The sequence below is a fragment of the Numenius arquata genome, chromosome 25, assembly GCF_964106895.1.
Source record: "Numenius arquata chromosome 25, bNumArq3.hap1.1, whole genome shotgun sequence".
Lineage (NCBI taxonomy): Eukaryota > Metazoa > Chordata > Aves > Charadriiformes > Scolopacidae > Numenius > Numenius arquata.
Window position 1 is genome coordinate 5103809 of NC_133600.1, and position 23785 is coordinate 5127593.

The following is a 23785-nucleotide window of genomic DNA, read 5'->3' on the forward strand; positions in this document are numbered from 1 at the left end:
CCGCAGAATGAGTTTTTCTTCTAATCTCAATTTCAGTAGTACAGATGACTTCTTTTTTTCCAGACTTTCTCAAGAGTTTAATGACACGTCTTACATGAACCTGAATACGCAAACTGTTCAAACAGTGCTCAATCTTCCAGAGAGTAAACCAGATGATGTTATCACACAAACACAGCTGAAATTCCGGCTGTGTACCAGTGGTCCCTAAATCCTGCTGGCCCATGGGCTACTATTTGAAGCAAGCAAAATGCCACAGGCTGTTTCGTGTCTCCAGCTGGCTTCATTTTAAACAGCTTAATTTCCTCTGTCCGTGAGCAATTTCACAGGGTCTTGCAGGAGGAAACTTGTCTATAAGCGATGAGTTGGGGACCACAAATAACAAAATTTTGTTTAAAAAAAGTACACAAACACACTAACTTTGCTTTTGAAAGCTACTTGAAGAATGTGAATTAGCTTTCATCCAAAGTTAATTATCCAGTCTCCATCATCGCAGACCTCAGTGCTGCAAGGATACTGCGTAAGAGGCAGAACCACTGGACATTAACCTTATTGCAGCAAAAAATAAAAGGCCGTTGCTAGGTTTAGGTGTAACTGAATGTCTCTTTATCTCGAGAAGAGTTCAGCCGTTTGGGCCAAAGGGAGGTTTTCACCCCAATATCTTCAGCTTGAATTGGGGTGTCCGTCGAGTCGCAGGAGAAACTGGCTTGTACGTTGTCAGTTTCCCAAAGGCAGGTGGGGGATTTAAAAGTAATAGTGGTGACTTATTCAATGGGTCACAGCCACACTTCTAGCAGCACTCCCGAGGGAACAGCAGAGACAGCCCTAAAATGTTTCCTGGTAGTACTGTAATGCTGCAGAATGAGGATTTGGAGCTTTTTTACTGCCAAGGCCAGAATGAGCTGGAACAGTGAATTACAAATTATGGTTTTCAAAACATCTGGGCCACTTGGATCCCTTGACATAGACATTTCCACTTGAGGAACTGAGCAGTACCGATGGGCCACTGCCACAGTCTGAATAGATCTCTATGAAATATCTCTTATTTATTGCTCAGAAAAGAACTTTCCAGGAAGATGTGTGAAGAATATTTACCTTTTCTGCCCTGCTGGTCGTGTCCCCCGTTCCTCGCAGAGCACTGGGGTTCCATCTCATCTACATTTCGGGGCTGACTCAGAGTATCTAGTTTCACAATTTTGGTGCGCAACCAAAAATATCAATGGATGTTGCAGCCAAGGAACAATGAGAGAAGACACACTATAAGAATACCCCTTTGCTGACTAATTCCTGTGTAAGTTTTTGGAAAAAAAGGTCTGAAAACTGCAGGTGTTTGAGCTACCATACCATGTTCCATACAGTGGGCTGGCTGTTGGAGGGCACCTGAAAGCATCTCCAGAGGCCAGCGGTTGTACCTGTTTGGTTGGTTACCTGTAGAGATGCCATAAGTTACTTTTAGAATGGGATAATAAATATTTTTTACCCAAGTAAAATAAATCACATCAACCAAATCCATTGACCAGTCTTAATCACAGGAGAAAATGCTGCTCTGGGTCCTCAGTAGAGTTAGAAGAGAAAGCTTACGAACATGGAGAGGAGGACAAGAATGCCCATTGTACGACTGCATCTTCCCTGCCTTTTCACTTGAGTTGTTACTTTTAACCAAATAGGTTTCTAGATTTGCAAAATAAGCAAATCAGTGCTAGTTGTGAAGAATACGAGGTTGAGCAACCTGGTCTGGTGGGAGGTGTCCCTGCCCACAGCAGAGCGGTTGGAACTCGATGATCTTTAAGGTCCCTTCCAACCCAAACCATTCTATGATTCCGTGAATACTCTGTGGAAAACACCATTTCCCTAGAGCTGGGTACGTGGACGTCCTGTGGCCACCTGTGAGTTGTGTCTTTATCGTAGTTTCATTTTACGACGGGTTCCTTGTGCCAGCTGTGACATCACTTCACCCTGTAGCTTCCGTGGCTGAGGACAGATCCTCTCCTTGCTGCAAGTGAATAATGGGGGTGGCAGTGACAAGCTGAAATATTGGAACCATACCTGCAGCGTTGGCTTTTTGGTTGCCTGGCACAGGAAACCAGTGGCCTTACACTCTCAGAGGTATTTTCAGGATTTTTCCATCTTCTTCCTGGTTTTGCCACCCAGAGCAGCTTTCTCTTTGCCAGAAAACTCCCATCTTCTAATCCACTGCCCTTACTAATAGCCTCTTACAAATTCCTTAAGCTTATGCAGCTGAACCCACTTGCCGAGCTAGTGAGATGTGGAAGGTCCAAGGAGGCTGGAGAAGATGAGAGGAGGATGGTTGGCATTTGGTGACAACATCTGGGCTTTGGGTCCCACGGACGCCGATCAAACACCTTCACAGTTGGGGAACCTTTGCTTGGTTTAGCCTGTTGTTGCCAGAACATAAGAGACTTGCCATCCTGACTGCCAGTATAAAATCAAGTAGGGTTTTTTTTCTAGCTATTAGATTTCACCATTTTTTCAATGTACACGCAATATGATTACCAATAAACTGTAAAGCATTATATTTTTAATTTATAGATGAGTATCTCCAAAGGGCGTCTGAGCCCAAATACAGTTGCCTTGGCTCCTGCGCACAGACCAGTTACACTATCCTTCAACAATTGATTTATATAACTGAAATAGCTAGGGAAGTGAGAAATTTCCTTCCTCTTAGGATACAATGCCAAGGATGTCAAATCTCCAGAGAGCCTGATGATAAGAACTGGGCTGTCCTTTTTTTGCAGTTATTAAACAAGTATCTGATTAGAGCACTGAAACCTTTTTATTTTTCCTGAGAGCCATCTCTTGGCAGGGCCTTGGGAGCGGCACGTAACCAGGAGCAGTATCCGGTGCCTGCGAGGGATCTCCCCCACGGCCTTTGCTCGGTAGGATTATTTGGATTCATTGTCCAGGACAGATTTCAGGTTGGAAAACAGCTCTCCAAAGTCTGCCTCTTGGCACAACGAAGTGTTCTCCTCTTCTTCCTCAACTGATTCTTGTTCCTATTCAGCAGCCTGTATTTTATAACATAAAGACTAGGGGTATTTTATACCATAAAGACTCCATATGCAATTTGTGAAGTACTAGAAAGCATAGGAGTATTTTGGAAGAAGAAAACCCCTAATCTTGGTCTTCCCATAAAAGCTCTATGTTAATTCTGGGAGGGTGGTCTCAGCAGAGTGCTCTGAGATTTATGCTTCAGGAGTTCTGTGAACTCTTAAGCAAGAACCCCTAGTTGCTTTATGAATACCTTTCCCTTGAAATCTGCCTTAAAAAAAAATAAGACCAATAATGACTGAACCCATCAATCCTAAATTTAGAAATGAATCTAATTTATAAGCCTCGCTTTTCAGCAGGAAAGCAGGTTATGGAACTGACCTAGTATAGTGCTGTTGGGGGAAGAGAGGCGACTTCATAGAACTGAAGTTAGAACGAGCAGGGGGTTAGGGGAAAAGACTGGCTTTTTAACGTGCTGATAATAAACATCTTACTACCAGAAGGACCAATGTGAATAAATGTTTATAGTAAACATGGTATAAGGCTCTCGTAATCCTCGTGAAAATACAGAGGTTTTCAATACGCGGCATTCTCCAATAACAATCTGGTGGACTTTATTTAGACCAGTAAAACCTGGCTGTTCTGTGAAGTAAAACCTCTGCTTTCTCAGACCTTTGGCTTTACCCGACTGTATTGCTGGTAACATCACTTTATGGTAAGGCTCTGTTGGCACCTTGCAAATACACAGCCAAGTCCTTGAGAATTCCAGGTAACAAAGGACCTCCGAGTATTCATCTTTTAAAAATGACAACATGAGTTATTGCAAACCGAGGTCACGTTGAACTGTCAAACTTCTGTTCACCTCTGAAAGTTTAAACCGAAGTTGTTTGAGAGGTACAGATAACTTGCTTGCTTGGGCTTGACCTGATAAAAATTGTAATAAATTTAATTACAGCCAAGGAGGTGATTATGTAGAGAAATGGCACGATTGTCTTTGGGTGCAATGCAAGTCCCAGTGCAGTGCTGATCCCTGGGTGGATGCCTTGAGAAACCAGGAACGACTGGGCACTCCCTTTCACAACTGTAAGGAAAACGCTCAGTTTTATTGAAGGGACAGTACTCTGCATGTGTTTTGCTCAAAGTTCCTACTTTGTGCTCTTTAGCTACCTTTTATTGCAGTCACTTTTAAACCAGGATTGTACTAAGTTCATTTCATCTCTGTTGCAAGATTTCTCCGTTTGATGTCAGTTCTCTGCCTGGCTCGCTCCAAGGCTACCTTGGTTTTGGTGCTGGAGATTATCGGTGTGCTAAACTTAATCACAGTCTGAAATTTAACCTCCATGCTTTTGTCTGTAGCTGACCAGTAACCCCACTCTTTGGGGTAAGAAGGGCTTTACTTTCAGTAAAAAAACAACAAACCAACAAACAGTTAAGACTGAAGCTAATTCAGTGAAAAGATGATTTTGTACACAGCCAGCCTCAGTGTTCGTACACAGTATGGGTTTTAGCAACAGGGAGAGCATGAATCATGTGCCTGTCTGCATATTTAAAGAAATCTAAAGAGTAATCTGACAATGTTTTTGGAGGATCCTGTATCTATTTTCATCAAAACTATATCACTGGAAACAGAAGGTCTTGCATAGGCAGAACTTGTGATTAATACAAAATAGGTTCCATCAACTCGTTCTTTCTCAGTTGCTCCATCCTTAAGCATCTTTAGCCAGAACTCGCCTGTTAAACCACAGAGAACTGTCGGTGTTGGGGCATCCATACAGACAGATCCCTGATTGTGCGAGCGTTAATCTCCGTTAGGAATCTCGTCTGATGCTGGATTGACAGAATAAACTACTGGGAATTGCTCAAATACATCTGTGGAATTTAGGTGGAGTTCTCCAGGCTGCAACTACAAACCCGTTTTCCTTGTGACAGACATTCCCTACACGCTCTGAAACCCTTAGTTTGCGGGGTCTGAACTGTAAAAACAAATCCTTCCTGAATCGGGCTTTTCTGTGTCCAGTTTGCCAACTGGTAAACACCAACTGGGGGGATTTGTTCAAATCTGATTAATAATGATGCATTATTAACAATGACAACCCAGAGTCAGTAACGACCACCTCCCGCAATTTCCAAGACACTTTGACGGATAAACACAAACCCTATTTGAAAATACTTTTTGGACCCTTTTCAGGTTTAAGATGGATAACCTGAAAATTCACAGCTCGGCTGAGCAGCACAGTCTGGCTTTCAAAAATCACAATCTTTGGTACAGGTTCCCAAAACCAGCAGCAGAGCCCTGTGCAGGGACATCCCGCCTGTGTCAGGAGAGAGAGCAAAGATTTCACCGTGGCATCTAGGACTTAATCTTCTGGAGAAAGGAACCATTTCAGCCCAAAGCATACCAGTCAGCCTAACTGGTCCCCTCAAGGATAAAAGCTGGTTTTCTAGAAAATGGGGTAGCACAAATAGAGCTTTTGGTCCGTTCTGCTCCATATTTGGGAAAAACTGTCAGTTATTGAGATCATGCTTATATTTCCCCCTTTACCTCTAATTTGGAGGCCAGTAGCGACCAAAACACTGGAGGAAATGTCATATACGTTTTAATTCTATGAGTGCTTCCTAAGAACAGGGGGTGCATCAACTCTCTTTTCTCCCGCCTTCATGGCTTAGGGTTTCAGAGTATATGGACACGGACAGACCCGGATACTTGTGTGAATCAGGAATTTAAACATTTTTTAATCAGGAGTCAACAGAAAAAAATATACACGACTGGAAATGTTTGTTATTGCACTCGGGAAGCCATTTGTTCTTAAAATTACACAGTTTAATAGCACAGGGGGTCCTGTAGCACTGGGAGAGCCCCCACCCTGAGGAGCTTACCAGTTAGGGGCAGCAATATCCAGTGTATGTGTGTAAAGCGGGAGGAAATTAGCGGGTAATAATAAAATCATCTGATTGGATGTGCGGACCATGGCACAACCCTGTTTTCATTTTAAATGAAATGTTAAGTGATGAGCAGTGCAGCTGATGCAGAACAAGCTGCCGCTGGGTCGCAGACCCCTCGTAGGCAGATTCCCCCGGTGCCGAGCAGCCCAAAGTCTGGTCTGGGAAGGGATTCCACACTGGAGAGGGGACTGGCGGAGCGAGCCTTATCTCTTGCACAAAATGATAAAACCAGCGAGGTTCGTGAGGGCTTCTGGTATTTTGGTGTATCACACTTAGAGGCTGCAGAGGAGATAGTTAAAAACAGGCTGGTGGGTCCAGATGGAAAAAATTCTGGGGGAATATTTAGTGATTGATAAAATTGGCAGGAAGGGAGCCCGAGGTCTCTGTAGATGTGCACCCACTGATTTGAGTTCCTGCTGCTTCTCCCGGCACCGTTCGTGGCTTTAAAACTGAACAGAAAGTCAAATTACAGGGGAGCTCTGTAGAGTTTTCTGCAACCGGTTAATTCTTCTTTTAATCAGGGTCAAGTACTGATGAGCCACGTGACAACCATCAGTAAACAAGCAAGAGGTGCTTGTTTACAGCCATTCCCTCCGATAAATGGCTCCGTGGGTCTGACTCACTGTTTGCCAGCAAAACATTTGTGTCCCAAGCTGCAGATGACAAGAGGGAGCCATCTGAGACGGTCGGTGGTGGTGGACCGGTTTTCAGGAGGTTGAGATGTCCTCTGGCAGATCTTTAAATAACAGCAACGCTGGGTGAACTTTGTTCTCTCCCACTTCCGAGCACAATCGATAGTCCATGAAGCGCTTGTTGAATTGGAGCAAAGCTCCCAATATACCCTCTTCCAACCATAAAAGTGCTTATTAGAGAGAGGGTCAGATAATATCACGCTTCTTGGGGCAGCAGTGTCTGCATACATCTGCTGCTTTCCCCGTTTCCTCAATAACTTACTGATCTTTAATTTCTCTCAGCTCCAGAAAGATTAATTTTCATTTCTATTTAGGGTCAGTCACCTCACTGCTTAGATCCTGGAATCTTGACTGGTTCCGATCTCGCGTCCTGCTTTGCTGCAGTTATTCCCAGCGGGTGGGAGACAGGCAAACAGATTATAGAGTGACCCTCAAGCGTCTCAGATTCTTCTTGTCTAAAGGCACCAGTTTACCAGCACATCCCAGTCCTGAACTTCTTACCCGAAATTCTGTCTGGAGCAGCTGGTGGGAGCTGCAGCTTGCACTTGCTTGGAAATAGTTTCACCAGACAGTAAGTGAAGGACCATCTCTTGGTCTCAAGCCTATGGAATTCCTTTCATTCTTAGCATAAGCCATTTTAAAATTAAGATTTTCAGTACTGTTACAGCAATGCTTGCAGTTTTAACCTTTTTTTTTTTTCCTTTAACTATTTAAGGATGTAGTCTGTTAATTTCGAACTTGATGTGAAAGATAAAATATCCCATCCTTTACAAGGTGCTGGGGTTTGATTGTTTTAAAAAAAATAAAAGGTTGCAGCCTGTGTCGTGCCAGTGTCAGACTCGAGGCCAACACACGCTCAGCAGCCGCCCCCTTCTCAATCAGAAGATAAACCCTGGTGTGTCTCCCGAAGGGTGGAAATGAGGGGAACATAACAGGTAGAGCCGCCGAGCTGAAGCAGTATCAGAAGGATCTGTGCTCCTGACTTGTGGGTCCTCCAGACCATCACCCCGCTTCAGAGTCGCATTCTCTGCCTTTACCAAGACACGTATCGGCTATTGAGCCCGAGAACTTGTTCAGCCTGTTCCGTGTGCCAATATTAGCATGTTCCCATGCGTCTTAACATCTGCCGGTGGTTACAGGAAGATGACCAAGTCTAACAGATCTGGCTTGAGCTTGGCTTGTTCTTCTCTGACCTACATTCCCCTGTGCGCTGGGAAAAGGCTTCATCTCGTCCTTCCTTCTCCTTTAGGGGACACTTGTGAACGTGGCCTGAATTGTTTGGGTTCTTGTCTCACCTCCCGATACCAAATTCTGCTGTTGTCGCAACAAAATTAACGTCCTTCTGTATGCTATAGTGGGTGACATTGTTATGAAGACTATAGATAGTGTGGTATTAAAATATACAGGAAGGATCAAATACTTGATCCATATCATCTATGGACTTTGCATTTGGAAGGAGGGAAGTACCTTTGGAAGAACAACTTAATAGTTGGGCTTTGTGGCTCCGGCAAAATTTGGCTTCTGTGATGAGATGTTGAGCTTTAAAGTAGAGTCCAGGGTACGTAACATCAGTGTGGGTTGTCAGAACGAGTATTTACGCTGTTCTCTGGGTTTGTGCCACATTCTTAAACGAAAATCTCGCGCAAGTGAGTGAGTGCTGGGGGGGGGCGGATTGGAGGGGCTGTGGTGGGGGGACGGCTTCTGGGGCCACCCATGAGCGGCCGGTCCAGGCACCGTGAGTGTCACCAACCGATGCCCTCCTCCCAGCAGTGTCACCTCGGTGACACATCAGGACGTGCCAGCTTTCCTTCTCCCATCTGACTGCGCTCTGCTCTGCATTTAATTGGGTAGCCTTAATCAAGGCCCAGGTGAGACATGGTGAGGTAATACTGGTCTGGTATTGCTTTACTGGGCATCATCTGACTCGTAACGAGGGAAGGATTTGCAAAAGTTTAGCTGTTAAGGGCTTCCTTGATTCTGAACTATTGGATTTTAATTTAAACCTAGTATTTAATTTAGATTAAAATCCAATAATGTTAATAATACAATGTTGCCTGTTTTAATACAAGTGCAGTATGGTGATGCCTGGTGCCCAAGTATTTTGTTAGAAGGTATAGGGTCCCAAAAATTCAGATTAAAAGTGCATTGACACTTGGCTGTGAAGATTTTAGGTGCTATTTTAAATAGGAGAGGGGACTGCTTTAATCGTAGTTTAGCCATACTCTCATTGGCAAATGCTCTCTACCTGGCAAAGGTGTTTATATATTAAAATAGGGATAAGGTACCATTTATTAATTGCTGTCTCAGGTGCCTGGTTTGCCTTGTTTGGACCTAAGTAGCGTCAGCTTTATTTTTTTTTATTTTTTTTCTGAACACAAGATCTACACACCTCCAGAATTCTTCCCCAGATCCCAACTCTTTCGGAGTCTGATAAATACAGGTAGATTAATTTAATTAGCTTTTTCCCTAATTTGCGGCAGTTTCATAGAAACTTTTCCTCCCCAAAGCAGCTTGGGACCAGTTTCACTTCAGCACTTTCCATAAACGTGTTGTGAACGAGCGATTTCACGGCACGTACGTGTTTCTAGGAATGCACAGGTCTGTGGGCTCGGTGTTTCTCCTGCTGACAGGGCCACCGACTGGCCACACTCCCTTGTCATCGCAGGAACAGCAGCCTGGGTCCCCGTTAAGAGGTGACAGCACTGATGCACCTTCCAGGTGACGGAATTATTCACAGTCCCCCTTGATGCTGCGCCGGTACCGTCCCCCAGCAGCACCTCGCTGGGCCCCAGAGAGAAGCCAGGCTTTATTAAAAAATTAAAAAAAAAAATAATCAGTAGCTGGTCTTAAACCACCCTTACTCTGGATATTTTCTAAATAATCGCTTCCTTTGATGTTTTAGGTTAAGCAGGTGAAAGGAAAAGATAAAAAAAAGCATTCTTTTCAGTCTGCGGCAGCGTTCCTACGCGTGGGGTCTGAAGGAGGGTAGGTGGGTGGGTTGGATTTCTAGCCTTACGCTGACCTGACCCGTATGACTGCTAAAAATGAGTTTTCCCTGGGAATATTCTCATGAGAAGGGTCCGGGGGGGTGGGGTGGGGGTGTGTTACCCCCATGTCCCACCGCTGGGTACCGGTGGGACGGCGGAGAGCGGGCGGGTGGTGGTGATGCTGTGAGGAGACCCCCTGCTGCTCTCCTGGAGAGGGCACCTGCAGCCTTTTGACAAGGGGGTGTCCATCATTTTTTAATGTAAAAAAAAAAAAACCAAACCAATAATTGGCAAGACTGTGGGCGCTGTGGTGACTGGGAGGCAAAGCGAGGGTGCGGACGAGCGAGCCGGCGCTGTCGGGAATTCTTTGGGCTTGAATATGGGGTGTGATTGGGGGATGTAACCCACAAAGAGGCAGGAGAGGGTCTCCATCCTTTCACAGCACCTCTAAATTAACTTTCAGCCTTAGAATTAAGTTATCAAAGCCTGGGAAAAAAACCACCATTGCTAATTATTTTGCTTCTAAATCTCTTGCGATAAGTATCACGCCTGGTGAGGAGCATTTGCGCACCAGGTCTGGTAGAATATTGCTTTTGGGGTAAAAGTTCGGCTTCCCGAGCTCCTTGTGCCATCCCTCCCGCTTTTAACTTCGTGCTTCGGCCAGGTTTTAGAAAACGTGTCAGAAATAGGACTGCGGAGCCAGAGGCTTCATCCTTTTTGGGGGGAGGAAGGAGAACCCTAAAGCCCTGCTGGAAATCACTAACCTGAGGCTGCCGGGGCACAGCGAGATGTGGGGACTTTGGAGCCGACAGACCACCCGAAAAATAACCCGTCTCCAGAAATGCGGAAAACCGGGGAGATCTTACAGCTCATTGGCGTTAGTCCCCTGCGGAAAATCTAGGAAGAATTTGGCTTTTTTGGTGGCTTTTGGGTTATTTATACCCTCCCACACCCCCCCCCGTGAGGCAGATGTGCAGGGATCAGCCTGGTGGGAGCACTTAGACCAGAGAAATAGGAGGGAGGGGAGGGCTTTCCATGAGCTGCCCCTCCACCTGGAGGGCGGGAGGGAGACGGTTGCTGGTTGGAAAAGCACAGCAGAGATCTGCAAGGGTGTTACACTGACGGGATCCCGAACAGTAATAATTAAAAAAAAAAAAAAAAAAAGAGGTTCAGAATTAGTTCTGCCATTAATTTGGTCTAAAATAATTCATCTGCTGGACTTAAGATCTGGCAGACACGGCTTCAGAAAGCCCTTCGGGAGTTTTCTGCAGGAAGATGGGCAGGAGCAGGGCAGGAGCGCTCGGTAAACGCCGCTTTCCCGTCCCGTCCCGCAGCCGCTCTGCCGCGGTGCCGGTGCCGTGCCCTCGCCGTCGGGAGCCGCGCTAAGAGTTGGTTTATCCGAGTTATTTACAGCCGGTTTGGGGGCTGCTCTCTGCGGCCACACGGCGAGCTCTCGGCAGCCGCAGGGTGAGCCACCCCGGGGGGGCAGAAAATAGCCATTTCTGCTGTTGGCCGCTTAGAGCGTTTCTCTCCCCAATCCGTGGAGCGGCTCTGTCAGACTTTGCTGCCTTTGAGGCAATGTTTTAGTGACGAGCCCGGCTTCCCGCCTCCCCGCTCCGTAGCGCTGCCCGGCACAGGCCGTCAGCCCCGAGCCGCGCTCCCTTCCCGGTCTCCCCGGGGCAACGGCGGGAGGGGGTGTGTGTGCTCCCCGCTTCCTCCCGGAGGGAAGGAAAACCGATAAGCGGTTCCCAGAAACAACCCCGTGTCAGCGGAGGTCCCGCCGCCATCACAATAATGCCCGGCCGGTCCCGGGTCACGGAGGCCGCCGCCGCCGCCTCCTCCTCCGCCGTTCCCTCCACGTGGCCCCCGGGCGCCGCAGCGGGGCCCGCGCCCCCCGCGGCGGCACCCCCGGCCCGCGCCCCGCAGCCAATGGCCGCCCGCCTACCATGTGCCGCGACCCCCCTCCGGCCAATGGCGCCCCGGGTCACAGACCTGCTCCACCATTGCCCGGAAGCGGCGCACGGGCCCCTGCGCGGCGCCGGGCGGTGCGGTCGCTGCTGCTGCCGCCGCCTCCTCCTCCTCTTCCTCCTCCTCCTCTTGTCCCCGTCGTTCCCGTTCCCGTCCCCGCAGGACGGGCCGCCCTGTGTTTCGGGGGCCCCGCCGCGCGCATGCTCCGCCGAGTGACGCCGCGACTCCATGTGTGAGAAGCGCATTATTTGGCAAGGGGGAGCCGCGGCGGAGAGGATTAGCCCGGGGATCCCTGGCGTGCGCGGAAAAACAAAAAAAAAAAAAAGGGGGGCGGCGAGGTACGGAGAGGGGAGAGAGAGAGAGGAGACCGGCAACCGGCGAGAGGGACCCGCGGCGCTCGGATGCGCGGGGACCGGCGAGGAGGTACCGCGGCGTGTGAGTTCCCTGATTAAAAGTTGGGGTTTATTGTCTCGGGGGGGTGGGGAGGCGGCGGCGACAGGGTTATCTGTGAAAAGCAGCGGCCGGGGATGCGGGTGCGCTCCCGGGGAAGTTCCGGGAGAGCCCGGCCGTGCGGGCACCGCCGGCAGCCTTCGCTTATCCCGGGAAAAGTGCAAAGTCCCGCTGTGCGGGCGCCGGGGCGGGCTGGGTGATGGATGCCGGTCAGGGAGGGAGCTGGTGCCCCTGCCCGCGGCGGGGGGGGGGGGGGGTGCAGCGGGGCTCCGGGGGTGGGGGGGGGGCATCCTCGTCGGTAAACGAAAAGTTTGGCGGCGCGGCTCCTTCCCCCCCCCCCCCCCCCCCCCCTTCCAGAGCCACGGGGCCGAGCGCCCCGGGTCGCCGCCGGCTTTTGTTCGTCGCCGGGGCCGGGACGGCAGCCTGCGAGGCGTTTGTTTCGGAAAGTTGTTACGGGCTTTCCGCCGTGCCTGCTTCCTCTTCCTCCTCCTCCTCCTCCTCCGTCGCCGCCCGGGCCGGCTTGGGGGGGGTGTGTGTGTGTGTGTGTGTGTGGGATGGGGGGGCTGGGATCGCCCCCGGCCCCCGCTGCCCCCCGGCGCAGGGTGGGGGCGGTGGGACCGGCCCCGCGGGGCCCGCGGCGGGGGGCGATCGGCCGCCCCGGGCAGCCCCCGCCCCGGGCAGCCCCCGCCGTGGCACGGCCCGGCTGGCGGCCAGGCTGCGGCCCGTGTCACAATAAGAGTCCCCGCCCGCCCTTCCCGCCGCTCAAGGTGCAGCGGGGCTGCCCCCCCCCCCCCCCCCCCCGCACCGCCCGCACCGCCACCCCCTGCCCGGGCACTTGGCGGGGAGGGGGGGGGGGGGGTCGTGTCGGTACCGGGGGCTGCGGGGAGGGGGGGGGGGGGGGGGAGGTTCGCCGGGGACCCTGACCCGGCCTCTCGGTTTGCTGCACGTTGCCGGTGCCTGCGGGAGGGGCCGGGCAGGATTCGGCCCCGGCGCTGCCAGGTGGGGCTCCCGAGTGCCCGGGAATCGCCGCTGCCGGCGGTGGAGGAGCCGGGGCTCGGTGACCGAAAACCGCCTGGCATCCGTTACTGCTCTTGAACGGCAAAGTTGGGGATGCCCGTAAGCCGGGATGCACTTCTTACTTCTCCTAGAGCATCTGCTTAGGTGTTTTTTTTTTTTTTCTATTTTACACTCTCTATACATCTTAGGTTTTACTTTCACTTGTGTTTTTGTTGGGTTTTTGTGGGTTTTTTTGGTTTTGTTTTTTTTTTTTTTTTTCTGGCTGCCCCCACGCTCTGCCATTTCTGTACTTTGTGCGGCAAACCCCTTCCCCGGGACAGAGGTTCCCGAGCTGATGGATGGCTACGGCGGGGACTGTCACGGAGCACTAGTTTGCAAGGCACGGCCCTGATCCCCGTTTCCAGCTTCTTTTGCAGGTGTTTGGCTTTCACGTTCCCCCCCTCCCCTCCTTGCCTGCCCGCCCGCGAGCGCGGCTGGAAGCAGAGGTAGCAGAGCTGCTGGCGGAGACGGTTACACAGGAAGTGAAACGGAGAGGGGCCTTTGGGAATAGGAGACATGCCAGCAGGCTGGAAGCTGCCATACATCAGCAGGAGAAGAGAACGGAACCCTGCTTTCTTCCAGACAAACTATTGACCGGCGTCTCCAGTGGGAGGAGAGGTGGGGAGGAAGAAGTAGGAGATGCTCCAGTAGCGGAGGGGACGAGGTGACAGGGGACCAGAGGCAGGAGGCGGCAAAGTAAGAAATAAAGGGATGTGTAGCACGTGGAAAGCTTTTTTTGTGTGAGCCAACTGTGCGGTGGCCTCCCGGGTGTTGTGTCGCCGTGTGCTCTGGTGACAAACAGCCGGTCCCACCACATCTTGCGACGGTACCTGCTGGGATGTGGGGGTGATGCCCCACTGATGCCCAGTGGCACTGGGGCCGCGGGGAGGCCGAGAGCCCCCTGAGTGCTGTAAGGGGGGGGGACTGTGCTGTAATGTCAGGGGGAGAGCCAGCCTTTGGGGGGACAATACCCCCGGGTGCCACCTCACAGCCATCCGACATCGTGACACCTATGGAACGGCGTATTCCTGTGCATCACGCTGCTGGCGTAGCCTTCGGTGCGCCTGGATTGTCAAGCTCTGGACAAGAGAAGGGGTGTGATATCCTGGAGGCAGCGAGGCTCTGCGGTTAAACATCTCAGATAGGATCACGAAATACGCTGGTTTCAGGGCTGGGAACTGTGCAGTTTGTTTTTTCTCCCCCCCAAACTATCTGGTTTTGAAAAAGGGGAGGGCTCTGCCGCTTGACACCTGACGTTGAGGCTGTAAGAGCTCAACCCTTGCGTGTTGTCAGTGTGTTGTCCGTGGGTAGGCAACAGGCTGATGTTCCTCTAGCTTTTACTTGGAAAAAGAGCAAATACGTTACCGGTTACCGTGCTCTGGGTGAACCTGGAGTGTGAAAAGCACCCGGTTCTGTGCTCGGAGTAAAACCCCACCTTGCTGAGTTTGAGTGGGGGAGTTTTGAGTTGTGTCCCTGCAGTCGCTGGGTGTCCAGCGGGGGATGGAGAGAGCTGAAAATACTTCTCTTTCCTCAGAGGTGGAAGCTCCGAGGAGCAGCTAATGCCATCCCTGAGAGCGTTACGTAGTCCTGAGGTTACATCAAGGGGTGATGATGCAACACCGTTGGCATATGATGCAGTGTCAGTATGCTAATGCTGTAACTTAATATAGCTGCCTTACCACTTTTTTTTTTTGTTGTTGTTGTTGTAGTAATTACGGGTCGGTAGTCGTCCGTGGAGCTGTTTAAAATCATTGGTTCGAATTCAGAGGGTGACGGTGCGTTGCGTGAGGCTTGCGCGAGGCGAGGTGAACGAAGGATTTGGATCGCTCCGTCGGCCAGACGGCAGCACGCATGCGTAGGCACAAGGTTTGGCTCTTGGGGACCTCTCTGCTCGGCCTCAGGTTCGAATCGGAATTATCCCTTTGCTGGTAAAGGCACTGTAACTGGAAGGAACTCTGGGCTTACTGTCTTATGGTCTTACACTTCTGTTTCTGGGCATGCTCTTCGTTAGCCCTACCCGTGCGTACGGGCTATAAGGACTCTCACTGCACCCCCTCCTCCTGCGCTGCTTTAGGGGGGAAAGAAGGAGGAACGATGCTTGGGATGAAGGAAGTCAACTTCCGACGTCTCTTGGATGATGCTGGAAGTATTTTAAAAGTTAAGCCTAAAACGCGTTCAGGTGTGATGGGGCCGCACTTTGAGATCGTTTTCGGTGGTACCTCTCGAGACGGTGGCCGTGCTGTGACATGCCTGGCCGGTCCCCAACCAGCCGAAAGCCGCGGTGTCTGGTCCGAGAGCTTCGGAAGGAGGGGGCTGGTGCTGCGCCGCGGTGGTCAGCGGGGCGCAGGGTTCCCGCTTTGATGGAGCGCTGGCTTTATGAGTAACTTCTGAGTGGAAAGTGCTGGTTTGGTGACTAAATTTAGAATGTTTTCATTGAGCGCGTTTTGAAGCACTAAGTTGTAGATGCAGTATCTAGATGTTACTCGCTGATAGTAGGTATTGCCTACGTAGGCATTTAAAAATTCAAATCTTGGGGCATCAGAACTTATTTTTTTGATGCCTATTACGCACATGTGAACCGCGAGCGCTTCCCCAGGCTTTAATATTTTGTTTTTTTACTGCTGTGCTCTGAGGGGAGTAGTCGTGTGCTTATTTTGCTGGTGTTTCACAAAGCACCGTGTTTCCCTCTCGTGTGTCTGGTGAGATGGGAGGTTGTGTGCTCTATACAGAGCTCCTGGCTGTTGTCCTGCCTATAGGGACTGCTCAAACAGGTCACAACAAAAAAGTTAGGAGGAAAACACACGGTGTGTGCGTTCCCCTCTTGAATTAAAACACACGTGCTGAGCTTTTGCTAAAAAATAAAAGGAAAAATGATGTGGAGGGTGGTTTTATTCCTTTATTCCTCCTCTTGGAATGACCAACTCTACAGCCCAGCTCCAAGCCCTTCTCAACTTCCATGTCTTTTTTCAGTAATAATCTAAGTAACGTAGAACTGTATGGTGAGCTTGGGTTGTTTGTTTTTTTTTTTTTTTCCCCTCCAAATGTTCCTGGAGACTGTGGTATCTGAAAATATGGCAGGCTTATTTTTAGACTTGGGGAAGTAACGTTTGCTTTTGTGTAGTGCTATTCGTGTTTGAGGTACCGCAGCACATGGTCTGTAGACCAGTATGTGAAGTGCAATGTCGTTAGCATACGCTGTTGATTGGGGGGGGTGGTGGTGGTACGTGAGCACTCTCTTTCCTCTTCTGACATCAGGCAAAATAAATGTTGAGAGGAGAACGTGCCACTGATGGACCAGACAACTCCAGCATGGCCCTTCGGTTGTGTTCTTCTTTCAAAAAAGTCTGATCTTGATAGTTTCGTCGGGCTGTCCCTGCTCTCCCTGCTGCTGCTTTTAGATTTGTGCCCTTAAAACTTACAGGCTGGAGTTTGGCACTTTATATATAGACATTCTGCTTATTTATGCATTCATATTATGATTGATTGGTGTAAAGACTTGCTTGGGGTCCTCTTTCTTTAGGCTGTTCTAGCCTTCTCCCTCCCCTTGTCTCTAGACATCTGTTGAGTATGTTGATCCTCCTTCAGCTCCTGTTTTATTTCTTGTGCATCACCTGGATTTTTTTTGAGGTTATTAACTTCTTTGTGATATTTTCTATCTGCTCAGCGCCGTCTGAACACCCCGTGTCCCTCAGTGCACCTCACTGGCAGATGAATCATGTCCATTTTCAGGTGGGGAAAAGGAGAGTGAATTGCCCCAAGCGAGCATTATAGGACAGGGACAGAACAAAGGTTACGGTTAATTAATACGCAGTTTCCTATGTTGGCTTTTTGCTGTTCAGCACTTCTCCTTTTCCTTCCTCCTTCCCCGACTGCCGAAGGTACTGGCGTTTCTACCTTTCATTACCTTTTAATTGCGTTCTTCGGTATTTGACCTGGTGGTGTGTCAGCTCTCGGGACTCTCTGATGGGGCAGCACTAAACACTGGTGTTCACCTGCCAGCGTTTCTCTGTGTGTGTCTGCGACCTCTTCGGCATCACCTCGGGAGACTGCGGCCACCACGGGGCAGGGAGGAATTACCCCCTACGCCTTCCCTACCTCTTAATTACAGAGCACCTTTTGGGCTTGCGCCGGGGCTTTTTAACCTCTTGTCCGCTATGCTCCTCTCTTCCTAGGGCGAGCGAGGCTGGAGAGCAGCGTCGTGACTCTTTGAAGAGGGCATTTGGAGGCGGAAAAAGAAAAAAAAAAAAAAAAAAAATCCAATTAGGCCATTTGGGCTGTATGGGACAAAATCAAGGTTTAGCAAGAAAGTTTTGCCCACTTTTGATGTGTTGGCTCTTAAGAAAAAAAAAATGTTTGAATGTGTTGCTGTTTCACCATGCTGAAATAAGGCAAAAAGTGGAAAAACCTTTGCTGGGTGGAGCTGTAGAAATGCCCTTTTTTCTCCTCCTCACCTTTGCTGTCAGTAGGGTTTGACGGAGTTCAGTGTCGCAGCTTGAAGTTTCATGTTGCCTTGGGTAAGTCACTTCATCCTCTCCGTGCCTCCGCTGTCCCATCCCCAAAATGGGTATGAGCGTGTGTTACAAAGGAAACATGCAAAACATGGCTTATAACAACGATTCCTTTTATTTTAATCTTCATCTTCTTTAGCTTCTGTCTCTGAAATTATTTAACCCCGTAACATCTCGTTTTTCAAATGAGAATTGCTGGCAAGACTTCAGATGGGGGGGGGGAAGGGTCGTTGAGTTTGCCTCGCAGCCTGTAATGCCGCTTTGTTGTATTAGGAAATGCAAACATTTGAAAGGTCTGGGAGAGTAAAATTTACCAGCCAGCCCCAGACGCTGAAGGCCAGATGGATACGGGAGAAGGAGCGTCACGTGTGGGACGGGGGGTTTGGCAAACCCTGGAGCGAGGGAAGGGGGGAGGTCACCCCGGACTCTCGTGTTCGTTAATTCAGGAGCTGTGTCTTTGTAGGTGCATGAGTTGGGCGAGTTCTCCAGAACGGATCTCTGTACATCCCTTATAACTGGGGGGTCTGTCCCAGCGGCAGGGTCGAGTCTGTGCGCCTTTAACCACGGCGTGTGGAAGCTTATGATCAGGCATGTTTATTTCGTCTTTTATTTTTAAGAAGGCTCAGTTCCGTGAGGCTTTTCCTCCTCCCACCGCTGCCCTTCCCGGAGAGCCCTTGGGCATTGACTGGACTCCTTGGGTCCTCCCTCCGGTTTCTGGTTTGTGCACAAACTAAACGGATCCCCTGACCCCCCGGACCTGACAGGTCCTTTCCCATTTAGAAACCTCCTGCGTCTCCCTCGGGTGCCGCTGCCATCAAGCAGAGTCCATGGAATGGTCAGTATCATGATAACGATTGGAGTCTTAAAGTGCTCCAGGAGTTCAGGTCTCGTTCAGGTTAAGAGCTGTTTAACACACACATCTCTGAATTTATCTCACTCTGTTCTGTTTGTATTCATTCTTATTAAATTCTGATATTTACCCTTTTTTTTTTTTTTTTTACTCCAAGTTAAGCATTTCAGCCTCTCTTCATTCTCCAACTTGTTTCCTTTCCTTCTCTCTCCCTTCCCTCCTTTTTTCTCTCTCCCAAAAGAACAACAAACAAACTCCAATCAGTATTTTGCAAGAGTGGAGGAGTTTTCATGTGACTCTTTTCGAGTGACCCTCCAGGTGAGGCGCTTTGGCTGCTGCTTCGTTCCTGGGGGGACGGCGGCAAGTTTGGCTTTTCCGGATGCTCTGGCATCGCATCCGAGCTCTGCCGGGAGGGCTTTGCTCCTGCCACGTTTGGAAGAAGAGCTGGTCTCCCAATTCCTTTGACAATTAGGAGGTGACTAATAAGTTGAATGCAGTTTCCTGGCTAATTTGCGATGCCCTGTAGTGAACTCTGCTGTGGCATGAAAGGGATCAGTGTGCAAGTGCTTCGTCTTCTCTGCTTTTGGTGTCTTATGCGTCACCTTCTTGACTTGGGCTTATTCCTGTATAAACATGAACCAAGCTAAACTAAAAGTCATACCTAAATCTCGCTGGATCCGGTAGCCCAAGCCGTGGGGAGGCGATCCATCGTGCTTCCAGTCACCCACAGCAATATCTGCTTTTTTGTTGCCCTCGCTCCGGTGGTGTGAATGGGAGCCGGAGGAATGGGAGCAAAAAATATAAAGCCTATAAAAGAGAGTATGGAAATGGATATTCTGCCTCACCTGCTGGGAAGAGGTTCTGGTAACTCTTTTAATCACAATTACTTTAACGGTAGAGATTATTACTCAAAAGTACTGACAAAAGTGGGAAACAACAACTAAGAATGTCAGATGGCACCTCGGAAGGGTGGTTGTTTTTTTAGTCGTATTTGATGGGAGACCCAATGAACACGGTGACAGGTGGGTGGCTATGAGTGAGCTGGGCTCAAGGCAGTCTATTTGTTGGTTTTTTTTTCCCTTCTCTGTTAAATACCCAAAATAAGTAGGAGTTTATGATGGGGTCTTTGCATTAAAGTACCAGATTGCTGGCGTCGAAGGAGTAAAGGCTTAAAAATATGAAGCCTTGATTGAGTTTTCAGTTAGTCTTGAAATTGATTTTGATGTGACCTGTCTCATTTGCTCTGGGGCACAAATACCCAATTTTACTACCTCTAAGACTATAGGAATTGGCATTCAGAAAAGCTTTTCTTTTTTCTTTTTTTTTTCCTTTTTTAATTCAGTAGAGCGCTTCCAGTTGAGTGATGCTGATTAACTTGTTTCCTAACTCGATCTAGATGGAGAGACTCTTGTCACCCCGTGGCAGAGACAGGCGATAGCTGCAGGTTTTCTTAAAACAAGTTTTGTAAATGCCCGGAGCGTGGCTGGACTGGAGGGAGCCCAGCAGCAACGCGGGACGCTGTTGAATCAGGGCAAGCCTCATGGCAGCACTTCTGTGACTGTGTCGTAGGGGAAGTGTTGGTGAAGATGCTCAGTAGTGGCTTTTCTATTTGCTTTACGCTGCAAATACCAAAGACTTCCCGGGCGCTAAAATGAGTCGGAAAAATCACATTGTTAGATTTCACACTAATGCTGATTTACCCGTTGCTGTAAGTAGGAGCAGCGTCCTTGCCGTGGCCCGTTTGCTGTGCCCAGTATGTTCAGTTGCTGAAAGAGCCGTGTGATCCAGAGCTTTGGAATGCTTGACAGAATTAGAGGAAGTAAACTGAAGGCATTCATATTTAATAGGATCTTAGAAAATCCTGCCTCCGACAGAATTAGGGACCGCAGTTGTGCGTGTGTCCCTGGGCTTGGGGTGTGTACAAACACGCTGAACTCCCTGTTGAGATTCATACACAACACAAATCTAAAATTTTCTGGGTTTCACTGTTTTACAGTGAAATTACCTATGTGTGGGATGCAGGCACAGCGCTGGTGTTACACTCTGTAGGATGCTGTTGGGTATGGACTTACAATTTTGCTTTCTGCTGGCTTGCCTGTTTGTTTTTAAGGTTTATGAGATGCGGCCTTTGAAAGCAAGTGCTTGATTGTTTCAGTAGTGGAAAAACCTCGTAAAACGGCTTTTTTTTCTTGCATCTACGGAGGGCATCCAGGGGGGACTTCAGTTTGTCCGTGGGTTGTGCTCCTGGAGAGCTGAGGATGCTCCATGGGCATTATCCTTCCTTTCCGGGCCACGCTAGGGAGAAGTGTGCCTTTAATGCCTTGGTTAACTCTATAAATGTGGCAATTCAATGTCTTAGGCCTTTTTAAAATTCAAATTCACTTTTGTAGTTGGGCAAAAAGACAACATTTGTAACAGCTTTTTCTCTACCTGTGTCTGAAAACAGGTGATACCGAGGGGGAGAATCCCAATGAGGAGATGACATTCTCTGTAAAACTTGAGAAATAATCCTTGTGTAACTTTCAGAAGCTCAGCTCGATACTAATCCGGGTCAGCTGTGCATAATAATTCTTATTTTCATTCAAGTTATGCTCCAAGATAGTAGGTAACCCTTACAGTTAAGGCTGGCGTTCAATTAATGCCTTGCAATTTGTGAAAGGTTGCTCGTGTGTAGGGACTGTTACTGCTCCCCGGGCTGCGATGGCAGGGGCGAAGGGGAGGATCACCAAGAGAAACTTTATCAATAGGTCTTAATATATTTTTCAAATACTGTTTGTGGGAACGTTAATGAATAGTCAAAAAAGAAGCAAGATTAATCAGTAACGTAGAACATGAGGTGGAAAGCGTGGTGGTTTTCAGGGTGATCTGGTATATGGCACGTATGCAAGGTAAAGGGAAAAATCTCTAAAATTCTTAAATCCTAAAGAAGGCAAGCTTTTTACTTGACATCTTTAAATAAATACTGCGATTTTGCGGTTGTGATGGTGCACCTCTCTGCACTACGGGAGCACTGGGGTCTGGGAGGCAGAGGACACTTCCAAACTCGTTACCTGTGGTCATTAGTTTCTGTTGAAGGTATTTAAAATTCCTCTGCTTTTTCTCCTTCCTTTAGCGCTAAAGGAATCCAGAAAGGCGTAAGTTATTTCCTTTTGCTGGACCAAGACCTGCTTTTAAGCCTGAAGCTGATGGTTTAACAAGCAACCAGGGCTTTTAAGTGGCTTGGGGAACAAAAGCATGCGAGTCCTGTCGGTTAAGACCTGATGGGTGACTTATTTCTATGAGGTGCCTGAGAATTATGATGATGAAGGCTATAGAAGTAATTAAATAAAGACTCATTTTAATATTGCGCATGTTATTGATCCCTCAGGACATTTAGATACGCAAACTTGATAAGATCTCCTTTGCAAAACGTTGTTTGGTGTAATTGTGACACGTCTGGTTGGTTTGTACCCAAAATGCCCCCATGTTTTTGTGGAAGTTGGGTTTTGCTTTCCATAAAGCCACTGGAGTAACCGAGAGACTAAATTTCCTCTCCCTCATCTTCGGTACCCATTGGCTTTCTGCTTGCTCTGGGTCCAGGGACCCTGATGGGTTCCTTACCAGTCGTTAGGCTTCCTCGAGATTAAAAATCCCCCTCCATCCCATGGGCGATAATGACAACTTTTGTTTCCTTTTCCCTTCTAACTGCAGGACCAGGGGCTGAGCATCATCCCCGCAGCCTCCCCCGGTTTTAATTCCGACGGCTCGCGATGCTCGGCCTGCGGAGCTCCCTTTTGATCTCAGGTGGGGGATGCAGCCTGCATCCAGATCAAGTTTTGTGCGCCGAGGCTTCTGAATTAATTAATGATGGTGGCTGTGCTCGGCTTCCCCTGTAAATAGGTGTGGCCGCTGGGTCCCTGCCAAGCTGCCATTTCATTCCCTTATTTGGATTTCTGAGCCGTGTCATTCCCTACACACACCCTCGGTTAGGGTTTTTAAATAATACAGTTGGGGAAACTAAAATTGCTGCTACAAAATTATTAGCTTATGGGTTATTAACGCACTCCTACAACTGAGATTAGGAACGTGTCATTAGTGGAGGATGGTATCTTGAGCTCCACCACTCCCCCCCAAAAATTTAAAAAAAAAAAAAAGGTTACTGCTGTGTTTGCAGGAGCTGATGCTGAAGCCAGGTAGGAACGGACCAAATTATTGAGGAGGAATGGAGTTGTTGTATTTTAGCTGATGCCAGGTTGCCCGGCTGAAGTCGCTGGCAGAGCACAGCAAAGCTCCGTGTCAGCAGATGAAAGCAAGCCCCCCGAACGGCATTCCACAGCAAACACAGCGCATGCAAAAAGCCCATCTTACTCGAGGATGAAAGTAGAACAGATTTTTCCACCAGACCCAGAAATAACAATTTGCCACCTGCTTTTATTTTTTTTTATTTATTTATTTTAAACTGAAATTTGCCGCTCGTTTCAGTCTCCGTCTCTCCTGAGGAGAGATCCAGAGCTTTCGGGTCGTTTTCCTTGGGGTTGTTGGGTGTTCGGTGGAAGAGGTGACGCGTTCGTGCCCACATCCCTCTTCCCCTGTTTAATATTCTGCCAAAACAGTTCTGCAAACCCATTTCGTAACGCTGCCTCTTTGCATAGAAAAGAGACACCCCCTTCCTCTGTCAAAAATACATTCTGCATCTGAGAACAGAAGATAGTAATTCCAGTTCTTGAAAAACATGTTTATACAACAATCCGCGGGGACCAGCGCCATTAGGCGATTAGATTGCACTTTGATTAAAACCAGTTCGTTGCGACCGCTCGGTGTGGATGAAGGATGGAGGATCCCTGGCCGGGAGCGTGTCTGTCTGTCTGTCTGTCTGTCCTGCAGCGCCAGAGTCACGGAGCCAGCGCCGTTGATCTGGACGATGAACATTTCGGTGGTGGGGAACCCTTCGTGCTCACCCCGTGAATCCAGTAGATCTCAGCCCCGGGTGAGGACCGACATAATTGGCCTTAAATACGGAATAACTGGAAAAAAAAAAAAAAAAAATAGTTGAAACTGTGCTCTGTGTATAAAACACAGAACCCCCAAACCAAGCCCCTTGGATCTATTTTTAGCTCTCCTGGGTGCTCTCTCCGTGTGCTTAACAGTAGATGCTGTAGTTCCTCTTCTGGGACCGGGCACTGTTGGTGTCGGCCGCTCTCTCTGACGCGCAGGGTGGTTTCTGTTGTTCCTGCGAGTCAGCCTCTCGTGAAGATTTTTTTTTTTTGATTTAATGAGTCAGGTCTACCCGTATAGTAATTACAAAGATTAACTCGGGTAGATGTGAACCAGATGTATAAAACTGCT

At 48.8% G+C, this 23785-nt stretch overlaps 1 protein-coding gene across 2 annotated transcripts in view; it reads left to right on the forward strand.

Annotated features, from left to right (window-relative positions):
* Nucleotides 1-11818: 11818 nt before the first annotated feature.
* The window catches only part of GATAD2A (GATA zinc finger domain containing 2A), a 47239-nt gene continuing 35272 nt past the window's right edge, over nucleotides 11819-23785 (forward strand). Inside the window, exon 1 of one of the 2 annotated variants that reach the window (XM_074163751.1) lies at nucleotides 11819-12031. The gene's annotated coding sequence lies outside the window, so the exon portion shown is untranslated. The remainder of the gene's footprint in view (nucleotides 12032-23785) is intronic. The other variant, XM_074163753.1, reaches the window with a different exon arrangement.